This window comes from Taudactylus pleione, unplaced genomic scaffold (assembly GCF_031769625.1).
Source record: "Taudactylus pleione unplaced genomic scaffold, aTauple2 ptg000179l, whole genome shotgun sequence".
NCBI classification, from domain to species: domain Eukaryota; kingdom Metazoa; phylum Chordata; class Amphibia; order Anura; family Myobatrachidae; genus Taudactylus; species Taudactylus pleione.
The window spans coordinates 1,893,232-1,916,627 of record NW_028284581.1 but is presented as its reverse complement, the minus strand read 5'-3'; positions in this window follow the sequence as shown (position 1 = coordinate 1,916,627).

Here is a 23,396-nt window from a genome sequence, read left to right as displayed (position 1 = left end):
CAAGGTGCTAAGGCAGAGAGGTTCTAGGAGAGAGAGAGGTGAGACTTGGGGGAACAAGGTATAAAGACAAAGAGGAGGGGTCCCAGGAGAGAGAGTAAGGATAGGGAACTATGGGCCTGATTCAGACCCGCTCGCGAGCGCTGATCGCTCACAAGTGGGTCGATGTTGCCCACGTGCACATGCGCACGACGGAGGCGGCTCCGTCGTGCGCATGCGCGAGACCCGAATAACGACGGCCAAGCCGTCGTTATGGGTCTCGCACCAAAGGGGGCGTGCTGTCGATGGTGATTGACAGCACGCCCCCTTTGGTGGACGTGCTGGGGGCGTGGCTGCCCAGACAGAGGCATTCTCATGGGAACGCCTACCGTCTGGGGCCGGAACCACTGACATCACCAGTGATGTCAGTGGGAGTGCTTTTGGCTCTGATAGAGCCAAAAGCACTCCAGGGCTTGCGGCTGCGAAACCCTACCGCAAGGGTCTCGTTGCAAGCCCAATGGTCGCGATGGTCTTGACCATCGCGACCATCATTATGGCCGCTCGCTATAGCTGTGGGTGGTAACCCACAGCTATGCGAGCGGCCAGGAGGCTGCTCCAAAAAGTAGGAGGGACGGCCCTGATTCAGAGTGTGCGCTCTGTCAGAGCGTCCGGCACTGAATCAGGGCCTATATGCCAAGGGTGAGACAAGTAACTTAGGAAGGTTACTTCTATAAGTAGTATGCAGGTCCGGATTCATCAGCAAGAACTAAAAAAAGTACATATAATTATAGCAATAAGGTGGTACCTCACATACAGTAGTTTCTATGCAGCAGATGGAGGAAAGGAATATTTGTTGCAATTTAAGAATAAGGTAAAATTATTTTTTTTCATATTTATTAAGCTGTCCAGATAATTAGTGAAATCTATTTTCTTTTCCTATTTTGACACAATAGATTTGAGTCCACTAGAAATTGCTGTAAAATGTTTTGTCCATGACCTACATTTCATCTTTTCTACAGGTAATGCAACTATCCTCATCAGGTCTGCCATTACTAGCTGAAATAACCACTGACTGTCACAGGAAACCCCTTTATCTCTCCTGATAGGTCCCTGGGGATTTATCAACTTTTCATAATTCCAATAACCTGTCAAAAAAGTACACTGAGAAGAGAAGGAACCAATTGAAATGCTTCATCATGCTAATGTGACACCCGATTTCATCATGTTCAGTCACTGGAATTATTTCTATAATTATATTCCCCTAAACATCTTACAAGTAATTTCCAGAAATAGAAATCTGTAATGTTATAATGATTTTTTACACAAAATAATTGCCTATTATATACTGTGAGGTTACAATGGGAAATTAACATTTTTATTTTACTCATATGTGCATTAAAGACTAGAGATAAACTCTCAACTCCCTGGCAAACTATTTTATTCAAAAAAATTATAATGCTGTATATATATCCAACATGGAGATCTCGTCTTTATATGTAAAACAGATGCACTTATTAGTCAAATTATTCTCTAAAGTTTTAAAATACTGAAAATGTTGTGACTATGAAACAAATGGAAAACAATTAACCTATCAGGACACGGTTCTCAGATTTCAATAACATGAACCAAATTATTTTGGAATGTCATGCAATTTGAATTATGTGGTGGACAAGGCGAGTTGGCGGAGGTATCACGTTCCAGTAAAAGAATTGGTCTACTTTTGCTTTCTGCACTATGGGACTGAGGGCCTGATTCAGAGCCGGACGCAATTAGCGCTCGCTCGTCCAGAAAATAGGTGTGGCTATTCAAATGAACCATTCGCCCCCTGGCCGCTCGCATCCTACGTCATGTCCGCTATTTATTAGATTAATCGAGTACATCGACCCGTGTATGAACTGCTACCTATTCTTGTGGTTGGTTTTTGCTACCACAATCTTGCTTGCAGTTCTGGCTATAAAATAACCAGTGACGTGGTCAATGACGCTGCTGTTTTAATTATGCACATCCATAAAACGCCCGTTTTGACCTTTAAGCACGCCTGCGTTCGGATCTCCACTCCCCGTTTTCAAGCACCTTCCCCTGTTACCACCCACATACGCCTCAATCTGTCACTCAAATTATCAGGCATTCGCTATTTTGCGAGCACATGAATTTCGACCGCACTGACTGGTTCACGCATGCGTATAACGATCCGTATGCATGCGCAGTTGGGCAAACATCGCTCGGAGCGAACGAGCGGCCGCTTACGAGCAGCTCTGAATCAGGCCCTGAGGCCCTGATTCAGAGCCAGACGCTCTGGCAGAGCGCTCACTCTGAATCAGGGCCATCTCTGCTCCTTTTTGGAGCGGCCTCCTGGCTTCTCGCATAGCTGTGGGTGACCACCCACAGCTATAGCGAGCATCCATCATGATGGTCGCGATGATCAAGACTATCGCGACCATCGGGCTTGCGACGAGACCCTGCGGTAGGGTCTCGCTGCCGCAAGCCCAGGAGTGCTTTTGGCTCTATCAGAGCCAAAAGCACTCCCACTGACATCACTAGTGATGTCAGTGGGGCCGGACCCAGACGGTAGGTGTTCCCATGGGAACGCCTCCGTCTGGGCAGCCACGCCCCCGGCATGCCCACCAAAGGGGACCAATCACCATCGACAGCACGACCCCTTTGGTGGGAGACCCTTAATTCGGGTCTCGCGCATGCGCACGATGGAGGCGCCTCCGCCGTGCGCATGCGCACTTGGGCACCATCGACCCGCTTGCGAGCGCTCAGCGCTCGCGAGCGGGTCAGAATCAGGCCCTGATTCAGTAAGGATCGCTATTGCCATAGCGACTATGCACGCAGTCTCACTGTGAAGATATGCTAATGATTGCAATCGCAATGCCATACACAGCTTAACATAAGAACGCCCCCTTTACGTTAAACACATCCATATTACTTAGCAAGACTGCGAAACCATTGGTAACATCGAGTATCATCGCAGCCTCACGCACACTTGCACAAGGTCTGACCTTACTCAGGACTTGCTAACCTTATCACACGCAGAGCAAGCCCAAGCTGCGTATGGCATTGCAATGGGTAATTTATGCACGCTCCTGTAACGGCGTTCAAACGCACTGGCATACCTGCGTTTCCCCGACCCCCCCCCGTCACCACCCCCATACGGTACTTCCTGTCAATCACTCTGCGATGGGTCTGCGTAGTCACTGCAATTGCAGTCGATCGCAGAGGAGTCTTCGCGTATGCACACTGCGATGCATACACATGCGTAGAATGCAACTATTGGCCGATTGCGCATATAATCACAGTTGCGATCGCTACTGAATCAGGCCCTATATTCGTAAATTTTGCATTTCGCAGGATGTTTATATAAATAGATGTAGGACAATGATGCTGTCAATGAATTCGGCTCTGTGGTGTGGTTGGTCTATAGCAGGGGTCTTCAAACTTGGCCCTCCAGATGCTGTGGAACTACACATCCCAGCAGGCACTGCACATAGTTTTAGCATGCTGTTATATAAAAAAGGTGGCAGTGCATGCTGGGATGTGTAGTTCCACAGCAGCTGGAGGGCCAAGTTTGAAGACCCCTGGTCTATAGTAAGGGAGAAGCCCAGGCAGAACAAAAATGAAAGAATTCTGAGTATAATAAAAATGGGGAATTCCATGTTAAACACTCAAGGGAACAAAGTTTTTCTTCTGTGTTAGATTCTGTCTTTCAACAAGTAAGTTACATGCTATATTTTTTTCAGCCAATAGGATGTATCCAGAGTTCTAAGGAAAGGCATTTTGGATTAATTGTTATGTTTGTTTTTATGTTATTTATATTTATATAGCACTTTTCTCCTAAAGGACTGAAAGTGCTTTACACTTGCCTTTACAGTACAAAACAATCTTAACAAAGCACATTAATTAAATGCTTGGATGAATAGGTGAGTCTTGTGTCTACTTTTGAAGGATTCTAGAGTGGAGGCCTCCCGAACTTGCGGGGAAGTTCCATAGTCGGAGCCACAAAGCTGAAAGCTCGACCCCCAGATGAATTCCGGAAGATTCTAGGTACTGTTAATAGTCCTTCGTCAACGGATTGCAGTAATCGAGTGGGACAGTAAGGGAGCAGAAGCTGCTTAAAGTACTTTGGGCCATGGTCATGTAGGGCTTTGTAAGTTAGTAAGCCAATCTTGAAAACAATTTGCCATCTGACGGGCAGCCAGTGAAGGGAGTAGAGAATGGGTGTTATGTGGCTGGAACAGGGTTGGTTGGTTAATAGCCTGGCAGCTGCATTTTGTACCATCTGCAAGCAGTGCAATTCTTTTGCTGGGAGACCAAGGTAGAGGGCGTTGCAGTAGTCTAGGCGTGATGATATAAATGCATACATGACTTTAGGCAGATCTTTTGAGGGAATTAAGTGGTTGATTCTGGCTATGTTCCTCAGATGAAAAAATGAATATTTAATTGTGGCTGATACCTGATGTTTAAGTGCCAAGTTACTATCCAGGAAAACACCAAGATTCCAAACATGTTCAGTGTTTTGTAGTTCTGAACCCCCAAGCGTAAGTCCTGTTGGTTGGCTGTGCTGCCATCTTGTTCTGTGACTTATCACTTTTATCAGGGTCCAGTCACAGCCAACTGGCACTCATCCACTCCTGGAGCTCTGTTAGGCAGCAATTTAGGGTTGTTGTTATTGGGTTCTCAGTACCTGGAGCAAAGGATAGGTACAGTTGTGTATCATTGTGCCAAATTATTATTATTATTATTATTATTATTATTATTATTATTATTAATTTACAAGGTACCATAAAGTGTCTACAGTGCAGTGCTGTATAAAAGGTAAATCTCATCTCTTCAAATTTAAGTTAATGTTTCACATTATCTCTACTTAACGACATGTAGGGAGTAGATCTATAAGCAAAGCCTATAAAAGCTGTAAGTTGCTGATTTATACAGGACTGAAAGATGCAGAGACAACATGGCTATCCATTTTCTATCTGGGTGTTCTAGCCATAGGATGGTGAGCAGGTCTGCCATCAGAATTGTGTGAGCAGGTCTGCCATCAGAAATTGTAAAAACTAAAGAAGCAGGGCTCCCCACCTACTCAACCCACCGAGCCAGACCCACCAAAAAACGTTCCGGATGGCACTGGTCCAGGCACCCTGCTAGCTATAAGCAAGGACCGTAAGGCAGCAATGGTGCCACTCACAGAGCCTTGCGCTTTGTGCGGTGGCACCGCTCGCACACCTCTAGTTACAGCCCTGATTCTTGTTATTTATCAAAGGAAATGTGTGCTTACATGACATACTTAGGGATCCAAGGTAATGGACTGGACTCCATTTTCCTGTGTGCAATATACTGTATATATGTGTGTGTATGGGCATATATTACAAGCACTTACCACTTGCACTTCAAACCACGATTTGCTCTTCTTCTGGACAAATGGTTCTAGTAGTCTTCAGATCCACAAAGGTTTGATATTTGGTGGTGTGTAAAACATTAGTACAACCCTTCATTAGCTCCAATGTGACAGCACTACCCCCATAAATCTGTATATATATATATATATATGTATATATATATACATATAAACACACACATATACTGTGTGTATATGAATATAATTGGCAAATAAATTCAATATATCCCAATAGAACATAGTATGCAACCCGTAATATTAATATACCCCACTGTACAAAATACTACTGCACAAACCCTGATACAATACTACAATGCTCAACCCACTTAACTCCCCCAAAATATAGTAAGTAGTATATAAAACCCCCATGATACATTTCTACACCCCCCAACCTACTTCCTCCCATAGAATGAATACAGATCCTACCTGTGTTTGCAGCATTGTAAGAGGCTCTGTATTCCCGGACCTTTACACACCAGAAGCTATATTCAAAGTAGAAGGACAGTCCTTGCAGAGCAAGAGGGGGCGGAGACTCAGTGTTGGGACTGGAAGGGGGCAGGGAGATGGAACCACACTGTGTTTGCTGGGGAGAACATGCCAGGCAGAGCAGGAGGGACAGAGACTTGGGGTGGAGACTGGAAGGGGGCATGGAGATGGAACCTAACAGTGTTTGCTGGGGAGAACATGCCAGGCAGGGCAGGAGGGGTGGGGACTTGTGATGGGGACTGGAAGGGGGCAAGGAGATGGAACCTCACAGTGTTTGCTGGGGAGAACAGGCAGTGCAGGAGGGGCAGAGACTCGGGGTGGGGACTAGAAGGGGGCAGGGCGATGGAACCTCACAGTGTTTGCTGGGGAGAACATGCCAGACAGAGCAGGAGGGGTGAGGACTCGGAGTGGGGACTGGAAGGGGGCAAGGAGATGGAACCTCACAGTGTTTGCTGGGGAGAGCAGGCAGTGCTGGAGGGGCAGAAACTCGGGGTGGGGACTGGAAGGGGGCAGGGAGATGGAACCTCAGTGTTTTCTGGGGAGAACATGCCAGGCAGAGCAGGAGGGGTAAGAACTCAGGGTGGGCACTGAAGGGGGCAGGGAGATGGAACCTCACAGTGTTTGCTGGAGAGGGCAGAGCAGGGTGGGTAGGGACTCAGAGTGGGGACTGAAAGGGTGCAGGTAAATGGGCACTCACACTGTTTGCTGGGGAGGACATGCCAGACAGACCAGGAGGGTTGGGGACTTGGGGAGGGGAGACTTCCATCCTCGGCAGTGCAGACAGTGCAGAGGACTCAGAGAAGTATATGGACATTGAACAGGTCAGGCTGCGAGCAGAGACACTCTAAGTGGAGCAGTGATGAAGCCTCTGCTTTGCTATGAGAAAAGGGTCCGCAGCTGCTACTAGTCATTAGTCACAGCGATTGACACTGACATGGTGGCCTGCAGTGCGCTGCTGATCCTAATATCAAACTGATTTGTACTCACATGACTGACAAAATAGGCAGCCCTCTCTCCCCCAGTTTCTGAAACTCAAACCACGCAGTGTTTCTTCAGCTCCAGCCAGCCCCCTTCTGTCTCCCCAGTCAACACCCCTTCTGTCTCTCCAGCCAGCACCCCTTTGGCTTTCCAGCCAGCACCTCTTCTGACTCCCAACCAGCACCCCTTCTGATTCCCCAGACAGCACCTCTTCTGTCTCCCCAACCAGCACCCCTTCTGTCTCAACAGGCAGCACCCCTTCGGTTTCTTAGGCAGCGTCTCTTCTGTCTCTCCAGCAAGCCAACTTCTGTCTCTTCAGCCCTGTGGTATCTCCCTAACCCAAGCTATAAACCCTTCTGCCTCCAACAACCAGCACCCCTTCTGTCTCCACTGCCAGCACCCCTTCTGCCTCCACAGCCAGCACCCCTTCTGTCTCTCCAGCCAGCACCCCTTCTGGCTCTCCAGCCAGCACCCCTTCTGTCTCTCCAGCCAGCACCCCTTCTGCCTCCACAGCCAGCACCCCCTCTGTCTCTCTAGCCAGCACCCCTTCTGTCCCTCCAGTCAACACCCCTTCTGTCTCCCCAGCCAGCACCCCTTCTGTCTCTCCAGCCAGCACCCCTTCTGATGCTGAGAAAGTATTACCTTATTTTGCATTGCATAAATTGTGTGATTTAGCTCTGCACATGCCAGAAAATTGGACATGCACATATGCATCCATGCAGATTTTTGTGATTCTGCCACTTAAGCATGATTTTACCCAGAGAAATACTGTAAGACAAGATAAGGAAAATGTAACAGACACTGGATGCAGTAACGGCATAAAGCTGAATTTGCACCTGAGAAAGCCCTATTATGGGGCTGACTCTGAGGTGGATGCAGACACGGGTGCATCTTTATGCTAATGCCGTGACTGATTCTGTTCATAATATTGAGATGCCCATTTTCAGCAGCCCTAATCTGTCTCGGAGCTGCTTTACATGCACCATCGGTCACACCACCGAAACTTGCGCCAGCCCTATGCAGGTGCAATTTCTCTGTCAGAACATCAGAGGAGTTTTAGAAGATTTATTATAGTGAATTTGTTTGTTAAAATAAAATAAATGGATATACACATGGTCACAAGTGGGTTATAAGTGTATAGGATATACTGTATATCTGGCATAAACCGGGTGCATGTTCTATGGTGACCAACCAGCACACATCTTAAGATAGTTGCTGCTTTGCATATGGTCCTAATTGTAGCTTTTTAAATGAACAATTTGGGACAGACTTGTAGCCAGTTTAGCATCAGTCCCTAGATGTCCTCCACAGCCACTGCGCTGATTCATTCGCAAAAAAGCACGCAGTAGTGTCTATTAGCGGTTTTCTGTATGCAAGTTAATGCAAATGTCACTGCAAACTCCTTCTCTGTGTACATCCGTGCGGCAAAATGTGCAACGACTGAGATGCCCACTTTCATCACCTGTGCACGCTGTAATACCGATTATTGCATCCTTACACACCAACATCGAAACTTGTGCAAGCCCTATGGCTGGTGCAGTTTCTTCATCTGACTTTGGTCACCTATGTCTGCATCCAGGAACGTATTTATAATGTGTGCAGGGTGCGCAGTGCACATGGGCCCCTAGGTCTGGGGGGGGCCACACCGCACACCCTGCACCCATATGTTTTAATACTTACCCCTCTGAAATCCCGCGTTGGGCTGTAGCACTAGACAAAACACCTAAAAAATGGCCGCCACTGCCATTTTTCTGTGTTTTGCGAATGCGCACTAGGGAAATTAGTTGCACATGCACAGTAGACTCTGAGCACAGACTAGTGCCCAGAGTTTACTGCTGCGGTGATGCAGCCGGCTGCCGGGGAGAGAGGAGGGCCCCAGACGGGGATTGCAAATGGACCCCCTCCTCTCTTAAGATGCCTCTGTCTGTGTCTGTGCATTTGTGAACGTAGTATTTTGCATTGATACACTGCATGTTAGGAACATTTATGAAGGTAGCGCAGCAGCACATTCCACATTTCAACATAAATGTGATCAAATGCCTCCTTCATGTATCCATTTGGTGGGCTAACAGTTTCAGCAACACCAAACTACAAGAGTTTTATAACCAAATATTTGTGCCCCTTTAGTAAATGGAGGGATGTAATAAACGATAACAGAAGTAGAAAACTACCAATTTACTAATCATTCTAGGGGTAAACTTACTAAGATTCGAGTTTGGTCCGATATTGCCCAAGTTCAAACTCGATTAGCATTGCTGAAACACTGGAGACTTTTGCCTGCTGAAACTCTTAAATTTACCTAGAATCATGATTTGCTGAATCGAGTTTTTAAAAAAAATGGCATGGGGTACCCCCCCAAAGCATAACCAGCGCCGGGCTCCTAAGCCAGTCCTTGTTCTAAAAATACGGGGTGTAGGGCTCCCCCGTATTTTATGAACCAGCACTGGGCTCTGTGAGCCAGTCCTGATTTAAAAAATATGGGGAAAAAATTAGGTGGGGCTCCCCATATTTTTACCACCAGCATCGGACTCAAACTAGCTTCTCCTCTGTGATCGGTCCCCTTGTCCAGGAGAATTCCCACGGTTTCCCTAAAAAAAATTCCAAAGCATAACCTATACTTTCAATCCTTTAATTCCCTATTTACAGGCAGAAACATACATGGATCACACTGATCTGTACATGTGTCTGCTGAACTCGCAGTTCATGGGCAGGTTAACTGATTTCCTGTATTTGGAAACAAGTTTTGTCCGTTCTCGTGAGTGTTTTGAAACTTGATTATTGGTAAATTCCCGAATCCTATCTCTACTAGTGAAAATTTTCTCAAGTTTGGCCGATGGTGAATTGAAGTCTCTCGACTTTTCCTGTAGCAAACGAGAATTCTCTCCAAAGTTTGACATTAGTAAATTTCCGAGTTGTAAAAAATGGCCAAACTCTTCAGAGAATGCTAACTCGACCAAACTAAATTTTTTTACTCTTCTTACATTAAATTAAATGTATTCATGTTTGTAAGCAACCAGTTTCACTGACCTGGAAACTATTCCTGGATATTGTGGTACAGCCTGTGTGGCCATTTTTTTAGAGATAACTCATGGCCATTTCCCACTTATACATAACTGGTAACTAAGGGCCTGATTCAGAGCCGGACGCTATTTGCGCTCGCTCGTTCAGAAAAAGGGGCCGACTATTTAAATTGAGCGCTAGCTCTTTGCGGTCTGTTGACGCTTCTATGTCTGAGCGAGCGAACGAAACATGCGCTCGCTATTTTGTAAAGACGCCCCCTGACCGCTCACATCCTATGTCATCTCCGCTATTTATTAGATTAATTGAGTACATCGAAAGGCGTCTGAACTGCTCGCAGTGCTTGTGGTAGGATTTTCCTACCGCAATCATGCGAACAGTTCAGGCTAAGAGACAACCAAGTGACGTGGCCGATGACGCTGCTTTGTTAATTATGCACACCCTTAAAACGCCCGTTTTGACCATTTGGCACGCCTGCGTTCGGATCACCACTCCCCGTTTTCAAGCACCTTCCCCTGTTACCACCCACAAATGCCTCATCCTGTCACTCAAATTAGCAGGTACTCGCTATTTTGCGAGCGCTCAATTTCCGACCGCACTGACTGGTTGGCGCATGCGCATTACGACCCATACGCATGGGCAGTTGTGCGAACATCGCTCGGAGCGAACGAGCGGCCGCTTACGAGCGGCTCTGAATCAGGCCCTAAGTTTCAGGAGTATGCTCATTTATTTGCGAGTATAATGTGGTTATGGTCCCCTGTTAATAGAAGAGTTTTCACATCTCACCTCAATGGTGGTGCTGATAACCACATCCCACATCACCATGCCTTCAAATCAATGTAATAAGTATACCATTTGCAGCAACTGGCACAACGCCATTTAAAGACTGCATTTCCCAGGAAGCAATGCAGCTATGGAGAAACAAGAAGAAAAAGTTTGTTCGGGTAGAACCAGAAAAGAAAACCCAGCGAAAACCAACAAAGAGAGGGAGATATAAAAGAGAGAGAGAAAAAAAAAAGCTATTGGTGAATGTACCAGAGGCATACTGGCCTGAGACATATTGCTGCTAAAAGTTTGTTCATCCTTCTCTTATCCATGGTACTACAAGTCCGATTTTATCTGTGGAAGTAGGTGACGCAGCTGTATGAACTTTGATTGATGTGACTAAAATTGTTGGGGCAAGCCTTCAGTGGTCTTCTTCAAGTTAACATCACAAAAGCATTGGTCATCCCAGCTCTTTAATCAATGTGCCAGTGTGGCTTCTGCAACTTTGTATAATCCATTTTTATTACATCTGTGGGCTTGAATAGTTGCAGGGAAAGGGGTTCCCCCTGATCTCACCCAGGTGTTCTTGATCTTGGACACTAGCCCCCATACAACCACATGTCAAGATTTGTGTGAATGCACTGAAATACAGAAAGAAGGTGAGAACGCACATTACCACATTTATCCACAAACAGGTAACGGACAGTTACATTCACAAAGAATTCACAAAGAATTCCAATAGTTCTTCCATAGCAGCTTATATAAAGACAATGTAAGTCTGTTGGTTAGATGGAAACACAGAGAGGGTATGAATCTCTTGGGCCTGATTCAGCAAGGAATGCAATGCTGCATCCGCACGCACCCGGCCACTGCGAGAATATGCTAATGATTGCATACACACGGCAATCGCAGCAGAACAAGCACTACATAATACCACCCACTTCCCTTAACTTGCGTCCTCTATACCTGGCAAGACAGCGGAAATATCGGTAACATCGAGAACCATCGGACTCATATGCACAATTAGTGGTTGACCTGACCCTCCCACCGTCTTTGCTACATCTCCTGCACACAGTGATAGCTCAGGCTACGTAGGGTCTGGCAATGTCTAGTTTATGCACGCCTCTGCAACGTTATTGAAACACACTGACATGCCTGCGTTCGCACGACCAGACCCCATCACCTCCCACAAAAGGTCCTTGCTGTCAATCACTGAGTGGTAGGTCTGCATGCTGTTTGCGATCTCATTTTCCTTCACAGCACCTAGTTCGCGCATGCGCACTGCGTCTTATATGCATTCGCAGATTGCAAACATCGGCCGGCTGCGTGCGAAGGCAGCATTGCGTTCCTTGCTGCATCAGGCCCTATATCAGGGTCATAATTTTCTTAATAAGCAAGCTTTCTCTACCTTGGGGAAGTTTCATTAAATAACGTGTAAAGATCCTACACATTAACAGTTAATATAGATATTGTTAAACGGAGAAGGAGTATCAAGACCACAACCATGTCTGACAAAGCACATGGATAGCATCAATAAATATTGACTCTTTTTTTAACTTCATTCCAGAGAAAATGGGATTCATGGTAAACAAAAATAATCAAAAAATATCATAGCATAAAAAAGTATACACATTTAGGGACCTATTCATCATCACTTATTTTTTACAAAGTAGGTGAAAATTTTTATTTTTTCACATACTTTTGTAAGTGTCAGGGCCATTCATCAAGTTCCGAAAAAACATTTTTTTTGGAACTTGATGGTGTTACTGAAAGCCATCCTCGATAATCTGCACAGGCTGCTGTTTGCATGCCAGCCACAGCATAGGGATCTATTAAGATCCCTCCCTGCTGTGTCTGCACTGCAGAGCCCCGGAGCTAAGAGATCCTGGGCGCCGCAGACATGTGGCCCGGACCGGCAGAAGACAGATAATCCGGGATTAGGGGACGCAGCAGTGTTGGGGGGAGAGAGGGGAGATCAGACACCTTCGGGGGGTAATCGGACACCCGCAGGAGGGGGGGTCCGATCGGATACCCCTGGAAGTTGCGGCCAACACCGGAGGACACGGGGGAAGGAGGTGAGACTGAGGGAGGGAGAGTCATGCAGCAGTGAGGAAATCCTTTTGAATACCTCAGCTACATGGGGAAGAGTATTACCTTTCCTAAAAGCTGACTCCGCAAAAAGAGCAGCTTTTTGGAAGTGATACTTTTGTTAGGGAGGCACATACGCACACGCAAGGGGGGTTTCCGAGTACCTTGAAATCCCCCCTGCCCGTTGCTCATCTACCCACACACCCCCTCCAGCCACTGCAGAGAGGCTCCATTTGCCATGTGCCTGCTGAGATTTTGTTACCAGCGGGCACCCGACTCCTTCCCTGCAGTGACAGCCGGAGGCTGGAGCTCACTCCTGAGCTCAGGCTTCCGGCTCCTGCAGTGAGCACTACGGGAGAGATGTCGGACCAGATGGCAGGATGCAGGAATGGGGCTTAAGGTAAGTATTGTGTTTGTAATTTTAATTGTATTTTTTTTTTTAGAGGCACTATCACTGGGTGCATTACTACTGGGGGCACTTCTAATGGGGGCATTACCACTCAGGGCATTACTATAGGGGGCATTACTATAGGGGGCATTACTACTGGGGGCACAACTACTGGGGGCATTACTATTGGGGGTACTACTACAGGGGGCACTACTACAGGGGGAATTAATACTGGTGGCACAACTATTGGGTTCATTACTAATGGGGGCACTACTAATGGGTGCATTACTACTGGGGGGACTACTAATGGAGGCATTACCACTGGGGGCACTACTAATATGGGCATTACTACTGGGGGCACAACTACTGGGGGCATTACTATTGGGGGCACTACTACAGGGGGCACTACTACAGGGGGCATTAATACTGGTGGCACTACTACTGGGTTCATTACTAACGGGGGCACTACTAATGCGTGCATTACTAATGGGGGGACTACTAATAGAGGCATTACCACTGGGGGCACTACTAATGTGTGCATTACTACTGTGGGCACAACTACTGGGGGCATTACTATTGGGGGCACTACTACAGGGGGCACTACTACTAGGGATGAGCTCTGAACAGCGGGGATCAGAGTCCACCTGAGCCGCTTGACTTGGATCCCACTGCAAGGCCGAACGTCATCCTCCTGACATCAGATTCTCATGAGAGTTTGCCTCTACATAAGGCGCCGAGACCAGGACTCGGCACCATTTCACTCCCATGCTCCGCATGCTGCGCACTGCTCTGCTAATACTCACTGGCTGTGTACAGGGACTCACAAGTGGCTTTACTGGCAAAGTGACTGTGTAAGGGGGCACACTGCACGCTGATGTATGCTGCGCTATACTCTGCTGATTAAGTGGCTGTGTCCAGAGACTCACAAGTCGCTGTACTGGCAAAGTGACTGTGTAGGGGGGACACTGCACTCTGATGTATGCTGCACTATACACTGCTGATTAAAGTGACCAGACTTACCAGTGGCTGTGCTGGCAAAGTGACTGTGTAAAGGGGCACACTGCACATTGATGTATGCTGCGCTATACTCTGCTGATTAAAGTGTCGAGACTCACAAGTGGCTGTGTGTACAAAAAAAAAGTTTAAAAAAGTAAAGAAAACTTTCAAGAAAGATAAAAGTTTAAAAACAAAACATTTTTTGGTGCTGTTCCTTACTGTGTATACAGGCACCGTGACTCCTTGGGCAATAGCCATCTGTGTATAAAAGCACCGTAACTCCTTGGGCCGTAGCCCACTGTGGATACAAGTACTGTGACTCTGCTGGCCGTACTCCACTTACCAATGAAAATTCCATCTTGCACTACCTTTCATTTCTGCCACTGCTGTGTGGCAATGTTTCATAAATGTGCTTTAAACTGCGGTGTCTGTGCCGTTGCTCTGTCGCTTAGTAACCAGCCAGCTCACTGCAGCCTTTGGCCAATAATGGTGAAAACAATATTTTGAGCTGTGAAGTGGTCTATATTGACTGTAAATGACTGCATATTAATGTTACTGATGTTAATAATACTCTAGGAACAAAAAAAAGCCCAAATTATTGGATTTTAGTTTTTTTGTAAATTTTTGTAAAAAATCCAAATCCAAATCTAAATCCAAAGCCAGTCACGGCAGGTTTGGCAAATCCAAATCCAAAGCCGGACGACAAATCAGACCCAGATCCAAATCCAGCAAAAATGGTCAGACGCACATCCCTAATTACTACAGGTTTTATTACTAATGGGGGCACTACTAATGGGTGCATTACTACTGGGGCACAACTAATGGGGGCATTGCATAGGGGGCACTGCATAAGGGGTATCGCTACAGTGGGCACTGCATAAAGGGATCAAACATCAAAAAAATAGGCGCTGGACTTCTTTAAGCTCACTAGCGGTAACCAAAAAAAGTCAATATGTACACAACAATTATATAAGGTATATTATTGTCCAAATAACTGACAATAGCCCTCAATATGGAGGAAATTGGACCCTCCAATAATTATCTTACCAAAAACACAAAATATCAGGTGCTGAAATAGTTAATTAGTTTTATTATGCAAATGGATATTTATAAAAAATTTATATAGATAAATAGATGAAAAAGTACACATAAAAATGTATAAAAATTAAAATTAAAATGAACACACAAAGCATAAAAAATGCACCTTTATGAATTGACACAATTTAGCAGTTAATATGCACAAATTTGCCCTTTTCATAAAAACATATATTAATACAGCTTATTATTAATCAGCACTTAACAGCAATCAGTATTGTAGCTGTTTCTCATATTTTGTAAGCCAGTATATTCAAATGATTCGTATCTACTGTGGTAATTTGTTTCAATTACGTAAGTTCCAAGGAAACAGTGTTACTTGAAAAACAGATGGTAATTTTCCTATCCAGATACTTGATACAGCATAGTTCTGATTATATAGGTATTGGGACCTCTATTATATCTGATTTACTGCATAAAGGGCACCACTACTGGGGGCACTGCATAGGGGGCACTGCATAGGGGGCACTGCTTAGGGGCCACCACTACCCGGGGTATTGTATAAAGGGCACTACTGCTGTAGGCATTGTATAAGGGGCACTACTACTGCGGGCATTTTGTATAAGAGGCACTAATGTGGGCATTGTGTAAAAGGGACACTACTGTGTGTCATAACATGAATAAGGGACTACTGTGTGGCGTAAATTGCACTGGTAGTTTAAATTTTGTTCATACAGTACATACTGTTACAAATTGTGCATAAGTTTTATGCCCAGATGCCTTGTTATTTATATTATTTATTGTTATTTATATTAAAACACTTGAAGTACACAATAAAGTGAATGATGCAGGCTTATTCTGATTAGACTTTTTTGTCGTTGGTTCTGTAACCAATTATTTGTAAACCCGCCTTTCAAAATCCTGTATTTGTCACTGAGGCATGATAAACACCTCCAAAATATTTTTTAAACTTGCAGTGAGTTTAAAACAAAATTATCACTAGTGATTATTATTTGATGATGAATAGGCCCCTTAATTTATATTATAGTGTACTGCAGGGGTATTCAACATACTCAAGCTGCTGTGGAACTACATATACCAGCATGCCCTCCCATAGTTTTAGCATGACCTAATAGCAAAACTGTGGCAGGGCATGCTGGGATGTGTAGCTCCACAGCAGCTGGAGGACCGCAAATTGAATACCCCTGGTGTAGTGTGTCCCCTGTATAGGCCTACAGATTAGAAGCAATATTTATCATGACTGTGCAAAGCACCAAACTCAAAACTTTTTATGAAAGTCCTTAATAGGATGAAAATAGAAAGTCCTACATTGAATGGAATGGGTACCTCGTATATATATTTATTTTTTTGTCCAAGTTCCGGGGAGCCTACTGCAGAAGGGGACAGATGCGACGCCAAGAGGTAGGTGAGTCTTGGAATTTTTTTTACAGGTAAACAGCAGGAATTTTACGGGAAAAGGGGATGAACATTTGGCAGTAGGTAAGTATGTGTGAGTGTGTTAGGTATATAATAAACTTATACTTTCTATGGTGTGTGTGTCATTTCATTATTTTACTATTTTTTTTACAGTGGCTGTACGGATGCCGGCCGCCAGCTGGCACTTGTAGATCACAAAATGGAAAAATAAGTAGAATTCTGGTGCACGGTACTGTGTCAGCCCAATCTCAATCCCTATACCTTCCCAAACAGGTAGGGAAATGTAGAATTGAAGAGAGATGGGAAAAAGACAATACAAAAATGAAAGAAATAAAATAAAATATATACTTAACCAAAGAGGTCATCGAAATTGAGATTTCTCCTTTTCTAAAATGATCCATTCCATAGAAAGGGATATGAAATTTAAATAAAAACATATGTGAAGTACTGTCAAAATAGATACACAGCAAAATAACAGGATTTTGCCCATTTGTGTTCTAAAGAGGAAGATATCTTCAAAGTAGATATCAAACAATCAAGTTGGAATAGGACCTCACCACCTCAAATTATAAAGATGGGTTTACCATAAACTCACTTAGTATGTGCGTGGGAAATACATATAAAGGTATCTTTCAGTATACTTCACCGTGTGTCACACGAAGGGCTAATAAATAGGCTTACCCCAACTCACATGATGAAAAGTTGGGATCAATATATAAAGGTATCTTTCCACTTCTTGGTATTTGTTTCACAATCCAATGAGGGATTGAATAGATAGGAATTCCATATATAGAAAAAACTTAATGATGAAGTGTCACACAGTGGATGGGGTATGACTTCAAAAATGGTTTATTAACAAAATAGGGATAATAAAACTAAAAATGAGCATAATCAAAATTGGATATTAAAATAGACATCAGAATCCATACAATGACACATGGTGAAGTATACTGAAAGATACACGTTCCCGGGTAGCCGACCCTACAATTGACCAGGGTATTCCAGGGACTTAAGTCCAGGGAAGACTACCCTGCTCTAGTGTGAATGGTGCAACCCGAGGATTTTACTCCCGGGCTGCACCAGGCAGCTTCTGATTGGCCCTGGCTCGGACTGAGCCACCGGGGAAGCGGTACCAGCGGCCCATATAATCTGTCCTCTATCCCTGTAATTACCACCGGTAACAGCGCCTGCACCCCCCCTTCCCATACTCACCACCGGCAGCACTGAGAGCAGCAGCTCCCCTGTCCCTGTAATTACCGGCGGTAACAGCACCCGCACCCCCCTTCCCATACTCAGCACCGGCAGCACTGAGAGCAGCGGCCCCCCTGTCCTCAGCCCCAGCAAGGGAACTTTCTGGCTGTCACCAGGCAGAAGTGGAGGGAGAGATTACAGCCTCCCCATATTCTCACTGCTGCACGGAGCTGCACTGGGAAAGTACAGGTACAGGGAGACTGCTCTGCTCTTTCACACATGCTGCATATGGGAGAGGGGCTGGGGGGGAGAGAGGGAGTAGGAGCAGATATTTTCAGTGACCTGTCCCTCTGTCACTTTCCACACCTGTCCCTCAGTCACTTTCCCCACCTGTCCCTGTCACTTTCCCCACTGGTCCCGCTGTCACTTTCCACACCTGTCCCTCTGTCACTTTCCCACCTGTCCCTGTCACTTTCCCCACCTGTCCCTCTTTCACTTTCCCCACCTGTCCCTGTCACTTTCCTCACCTGTCCCTCTGTCACTTTCCCCATCTGTCTCTGTCACTTTCCCCACCTGTCCCTCTGTCACTTTCCCCACCTGTCCCTGTCACTTTCCCCACCTGTCCCTCTGTCACTTTCCCCACCTGTGCCTCTGTCACTTTCCCCACCTGTCCCTGTCACTTTAACCACCTGTCCCTGTAACTTTCCCCACCTGTCCCTCTGTCACTTTCCCCACCTGTCCCTGTAACTTTCCCCACCTGTCCCTCTGTCACTTTCCCCATCTGTCCCTGTCACTTTCCCCACCAGTCCCTCTGTCACTTTCCCCACCTGTCCCTGTCACTTTCCCCACCTGTCCCTCAGTCACTTTCCCCACCTGTCCCTCTCTCACTTTCCCTACCTGTCCCTGTCACTTTCCCCACCTGTCCCAGTAATTTTCCCCACCTGTCCCTGTCACTTTCCCCACCAGTCCCTGTAACTTTCCCCACCTGTCCCTCTGTCACTTTCCCCACCTGTCCCTCAGTCACTTTCCCCACCTGTGCCTCTGTCTCTTTCCCCACCTGTCCCTCAGTCACTTTCCCCACCTGTCCCTGTAACTTTCCCTCCTGTTCCTCTGTCACTTTCCCCACCTGTCCCTCTGCCACTTTCCCCACCTGTCAATCTGCCACTTTCCCCACCTGTCCCTGTCACTTTCCCCACCTGTGCCTCTGTCACTTTCCCCACCTGTCCCTCAGTCACTTTCCCCCCTGTTCCTCTGTCACTTTCCCCACCTGTCCCTCTGTCACTTTCTCCACCTGTCCCTGTCACTTTCCCAACCTGTCCCTCAGTCACTTTCCCCACCTGTCCCTCTGTCACATTCCCCACCTGTCCCTCAGACACTTTCCCCACCTGTCCATGTAACTTTCCCCACCTGTCCCTCTGTCACTTTCCCCACCTGTCCATGTAACTTTCCCCACCTGTCCCTCTGTACACTTTCCCACCTGTCCCTGTCACTTTCCCCACCTGTCCCTCTGCCACTTTCCCCACCTGTCCCTGTCACTTTCCCCACCTGTCCCTCAGCCACTTTCCCCACCTGTCCCTGCAACTTTCCCCATCTGTCCCTCTCTCACTTTCCCCACCTGTCCCTGTAACTTTCCCCTTGTCCCTCTGTCACTTTCCCCACCTGTCCGTGTCACTTTCCCCACCTGTCCCTGTAACTTTTCCCACCTGTCCCTCTGTCACTTTCCCCACCTGTCCCTCAGTCACTTTCCCCTTCTGTCCCTGTAACTTTCCCTCCTGTCCCTCTGTCACTTTCCCCACCTGTCCCTCTGTCACTCTCCCCACCTGTCCCCCGTCACTTGCCCCACCTGTCCCTCTGTCACTTTCCCCACCTGTCCCTCTGTCACTTTCCCAACCTGTCCCTGTCACTTTCCCCACCTGTCCCTCAGTCACTTTCCCCACCTGTCCCTCAGTCACTATCCCCCCTGTCCCTCTGTCACTTTCCCCACCTGTCCCTGTGTCACTTTCCCCACCTCTCCCTGTCACTTTCCCAACCTGTAACTCAGTCACTTTCCCCACATGTCCCCTCTGTCACTTTCCCCACCTGTCCCTCTGTCACTTTCCCCACCTGTCCATGTAACTTTCCCCCCTGTCCCTCTGTCACTTTCCCCACCTGTCCCTCTGCCACCTTCCCCACCTGTCCCTCTGTCACTTTTCCCACCTGTCCCTGTAACTTTCCCCACCTGTCCCTGTAACTTTCCCCCCTGTCCCTCTGTCACTTTCCCCTCCTGTCCCTCTGCCACTTTCCCCACCTGTCCCTTTGTCACTTTCCCCACCTGTCCCTGTCATTTTCCCCACCTGTCCCTCAGTCACTTTCCCCACCTGTCCCTCTGTCACTTTCCCCAACTGTAACTCAGACACTTTCCCCACCTGTCCATGTAACTTTCCCCACTTGTCCCTCTGTCACTTTCCCCACCTGTCCCTGTCACTTTCCCAACCTGTCCATCTGCCACTTTCCCCACCTGTCCCTGTCACTTTCCCCACCTGTCCCTGTAGCTTTCCCCACCTGTCCCTCTCTCACTTTCCCCACCTGTCCCTGTAACTTTCCCCCTGTCCCTCTGTCTCTTTCCCCACCTGTCCGTGTCACTTTCCCCACCTGTCACTGTAACTTTCCCCACCTGTCCCTCTGTCACTTTCCCCACCTGTCCCTCAGTCACTTTCCCCACCCGTCCCTGTAACTTTCCCTCCTGTCCCTCTGTCACTTTCAACACCTGTCCGTCTGCCACTTTCCCCTCCTGTCCCTCTGCCATTTTCCCCCCCTGTCCCTCATTCACTTTCCCCCCTGACCCTCAGTCACTTTCCCCACCTGTCCCTCTGTCACTTTCCCCACCTGTCCCTCAGTCACTTTCCCCACCTGTCCCCCCATCACATTCCCCACCTGTCCCTCTGTTACTTTCCCCACCAGTCCCTGTCACTTTCCCCACCTGTCCCTCAGTCACTTTCCCCACCTGTCCCTCAGTCACTTTCCCCCCTGTCCCTCTGTCACTTTCCCCAGCTCTCCCTGTCACTTTCCCCACCATCCCTCAGTCAATTTCCCCACCTGTCCCTCTGTCACTTTCCCCACCTGTCCCTCTGTCACTTTCCCCACCTGTCCATGTAACTTTCCCCCCTGTCCCTCTGTCACTTTCCCCACCTGTCCCTCTGCCACCTTCCCCACCTGTCCCTCTGTCACTTTTCCCACCTGTCCCTGTAACTTTCCCCACCTGTCCCTGTAACTTTCCCCCCTGTCCCTCTGTCACTTTCCCCTCCTGTCCCTCTGCCACTTTCCCCACCTGTCCCTTTGTCACTTTCCCCACCTGTCCCTGTCATTTTCCCCACCTGTCCCTCAGTCACTTTCCCCACCTGTCCCTCTGTCACTTTCCCCAACTGTAACTCAGACACTTTCCCCACCTGTCCATGTAACTTTCCCCACTTGTCCCTCTGTCACTTTCCCCACCTGTCCCTGTCACTTTCCCAACCTGTCCATCTGCCACTTTCCCAACCTGTCCCTGTCACTTTCCCCACCTGTCCCTGTAGCTTTCCCCACCTGTCCCTCTCTCACTTTCCCCACCTGTCCCTGTAACTTTCCCCCTGTCCCTCTGTCACTTTCCCCACCTGTCCGTGTCACTTTCCCCACCTGTCACTGTAACTTTCCCCACCTGTCCCTCTGTCACTTTCCCCACCTGTCCCTCAGTCACTTTCCCCACCCGTCCCTGTAACTTTCCCTCCTGTCCCTCTGTCACTTTCAACACCTGTCCGTCTGCCACTTTCCCCTCCTGTCCCTCTGCCATTTTCCCCCCCTGTCCCTCATTCACTTTCCCCCCTGACCCTCAGTCACTTTCCCCACCTGTCCCTCTGTCACTTTCCCCACCTGTCCCTCAGTCACTTTCCCCACCTGTCCCCCTGTCACTTTCCCCACCTGTCCCTCTGTTACTTTCCCCACCAGTCCCTGTCACTTTCCCCACCTGTCCCTCAGTCACTTTCCCCACCTGTCCCTCAGTCACTTTCCCCCCTGTCCCTCTGTCACTTTCCCCAGCTCTCCCTGTCACTTTCCCCACCGTCCCTCAGTCAATTTCCCCACCTGTCCCTCTGTCACTTTCCCCACCTGTCCCTCTGTCACTTTCCCCACCTGTCCATGTAACTTTCCCCCCTGTCCCTCTGTCACTTTCCCCACCTGTCGCTCTTCCACCTTCCCCACCTGTCCCTCTGTCACTTTCCCCACCTGTCCCTGTAACTTTCCCCACCTGTCCCTGTAACTTTCCCCCCTGTCCCTCTGTCACTTTCCGCACCTGTCCCTCTGCCACTTTCCCCACCTCTCCCTGTCACTTTCCCCACCTGTCCCTGTAACTTTCCCCAACAATCCCTCTCTCACTTTCCCCACCTGTCCCTGTAACTTTCCCCCTGTCCCTCTGTCACTTTCCCCACCTGTCCGTGTCACTTTCCCCACCTGTCCCTGTAACTTTCCCCACCTGTCCCTCTATCACTTTCCACACCTGTCCCTCAGTCACTTTCCCCACCTGTCCCTGTAACTTTCCCTCCTGTCCCTCTGTCACTTTCCCCACCTGTCCATCTGCCACTTTCCCCTCCTATCCCACTGCCACTTTCCCCCCTGTCCCACAGTCACTTTCCCCACCTGTCCCTCTGTCACTTTCCCCACCTGTCCCTCTGTCACTTTCCCCACCTGTCCCCCTGTCACTTTCCCCACCTGTCCCTCAGTCTCTTTCCCCACCTGTCCCTCTGTCACTTTCCCCACCTCTCCCTCTGTCACTTTCCCCACCTGTCCATGTAACTTTCCCCCTTGTCCCTCTGTCACTTTCCCCACCTGTCCCTCTGCAACCTTCCCTTCCTGTCCCTCATTCACTTTCCCCACCTGTCCCTCTGTCACTTTCCCCACCTGTCCGTGTCACTATCCCCACCTGTCCATGTAACTTTCCCCACCTGTCCCTCTGTCACTTTCCCCTCCTTTCCCTCAGTCACTTTCCCCACCTGTCCCTGTAACTTTCCCTCCTGTCCCTCTGTCACTTTTCCCACCTGTCCCTCTGCCACTTTCCCCTCCTGTCCCTCTGTCACATTCCCCACCTGTCCCTCTGTCACTTTCCCCACCTGTCCCTCAGTCACTTTCCCCACATGTCTCTCTTTCACTTTCCCAACCTGTCCCTGTCACTTTCCCCACCTGTCCCTGTCACTTTCCCCACTTTTCCCTCAGTCACTTTCCCCACCTGTCCCTCTGTCACTTTCCCCACCTGTCCCTCTGTCACTTTCCCCACCTGTCCATGTAACTTTCCCCACCTGTCCCTCTGTCACTTTCCCCACCTGTCCCTGTCACTTTCCCCACTTGTCCCTGTAACTTTCCCCTCCTGTCCCTCTGTCACTTTCCCTACCTGTGCCTCAGCCACTTTCCCCACCTGTCCCTCTGTCACTTTCCCCACCTGTCCCTCAGTCACTTTCCCCACCTGTCCCTCTTTCACTTTCCCCACCTGTCCCTCAGTCACTTTCTGCACCTGTCCCTCTGTCACTTTCCCCACCTGTCCCTGTCACTTTCCCCACCTGTCCCTGTCACTTTCCCCACCTGTCCCTCAGTCACTTTCCCCACCTGTCCCTCTGTCACTTTCCCCACCTGTCCCTC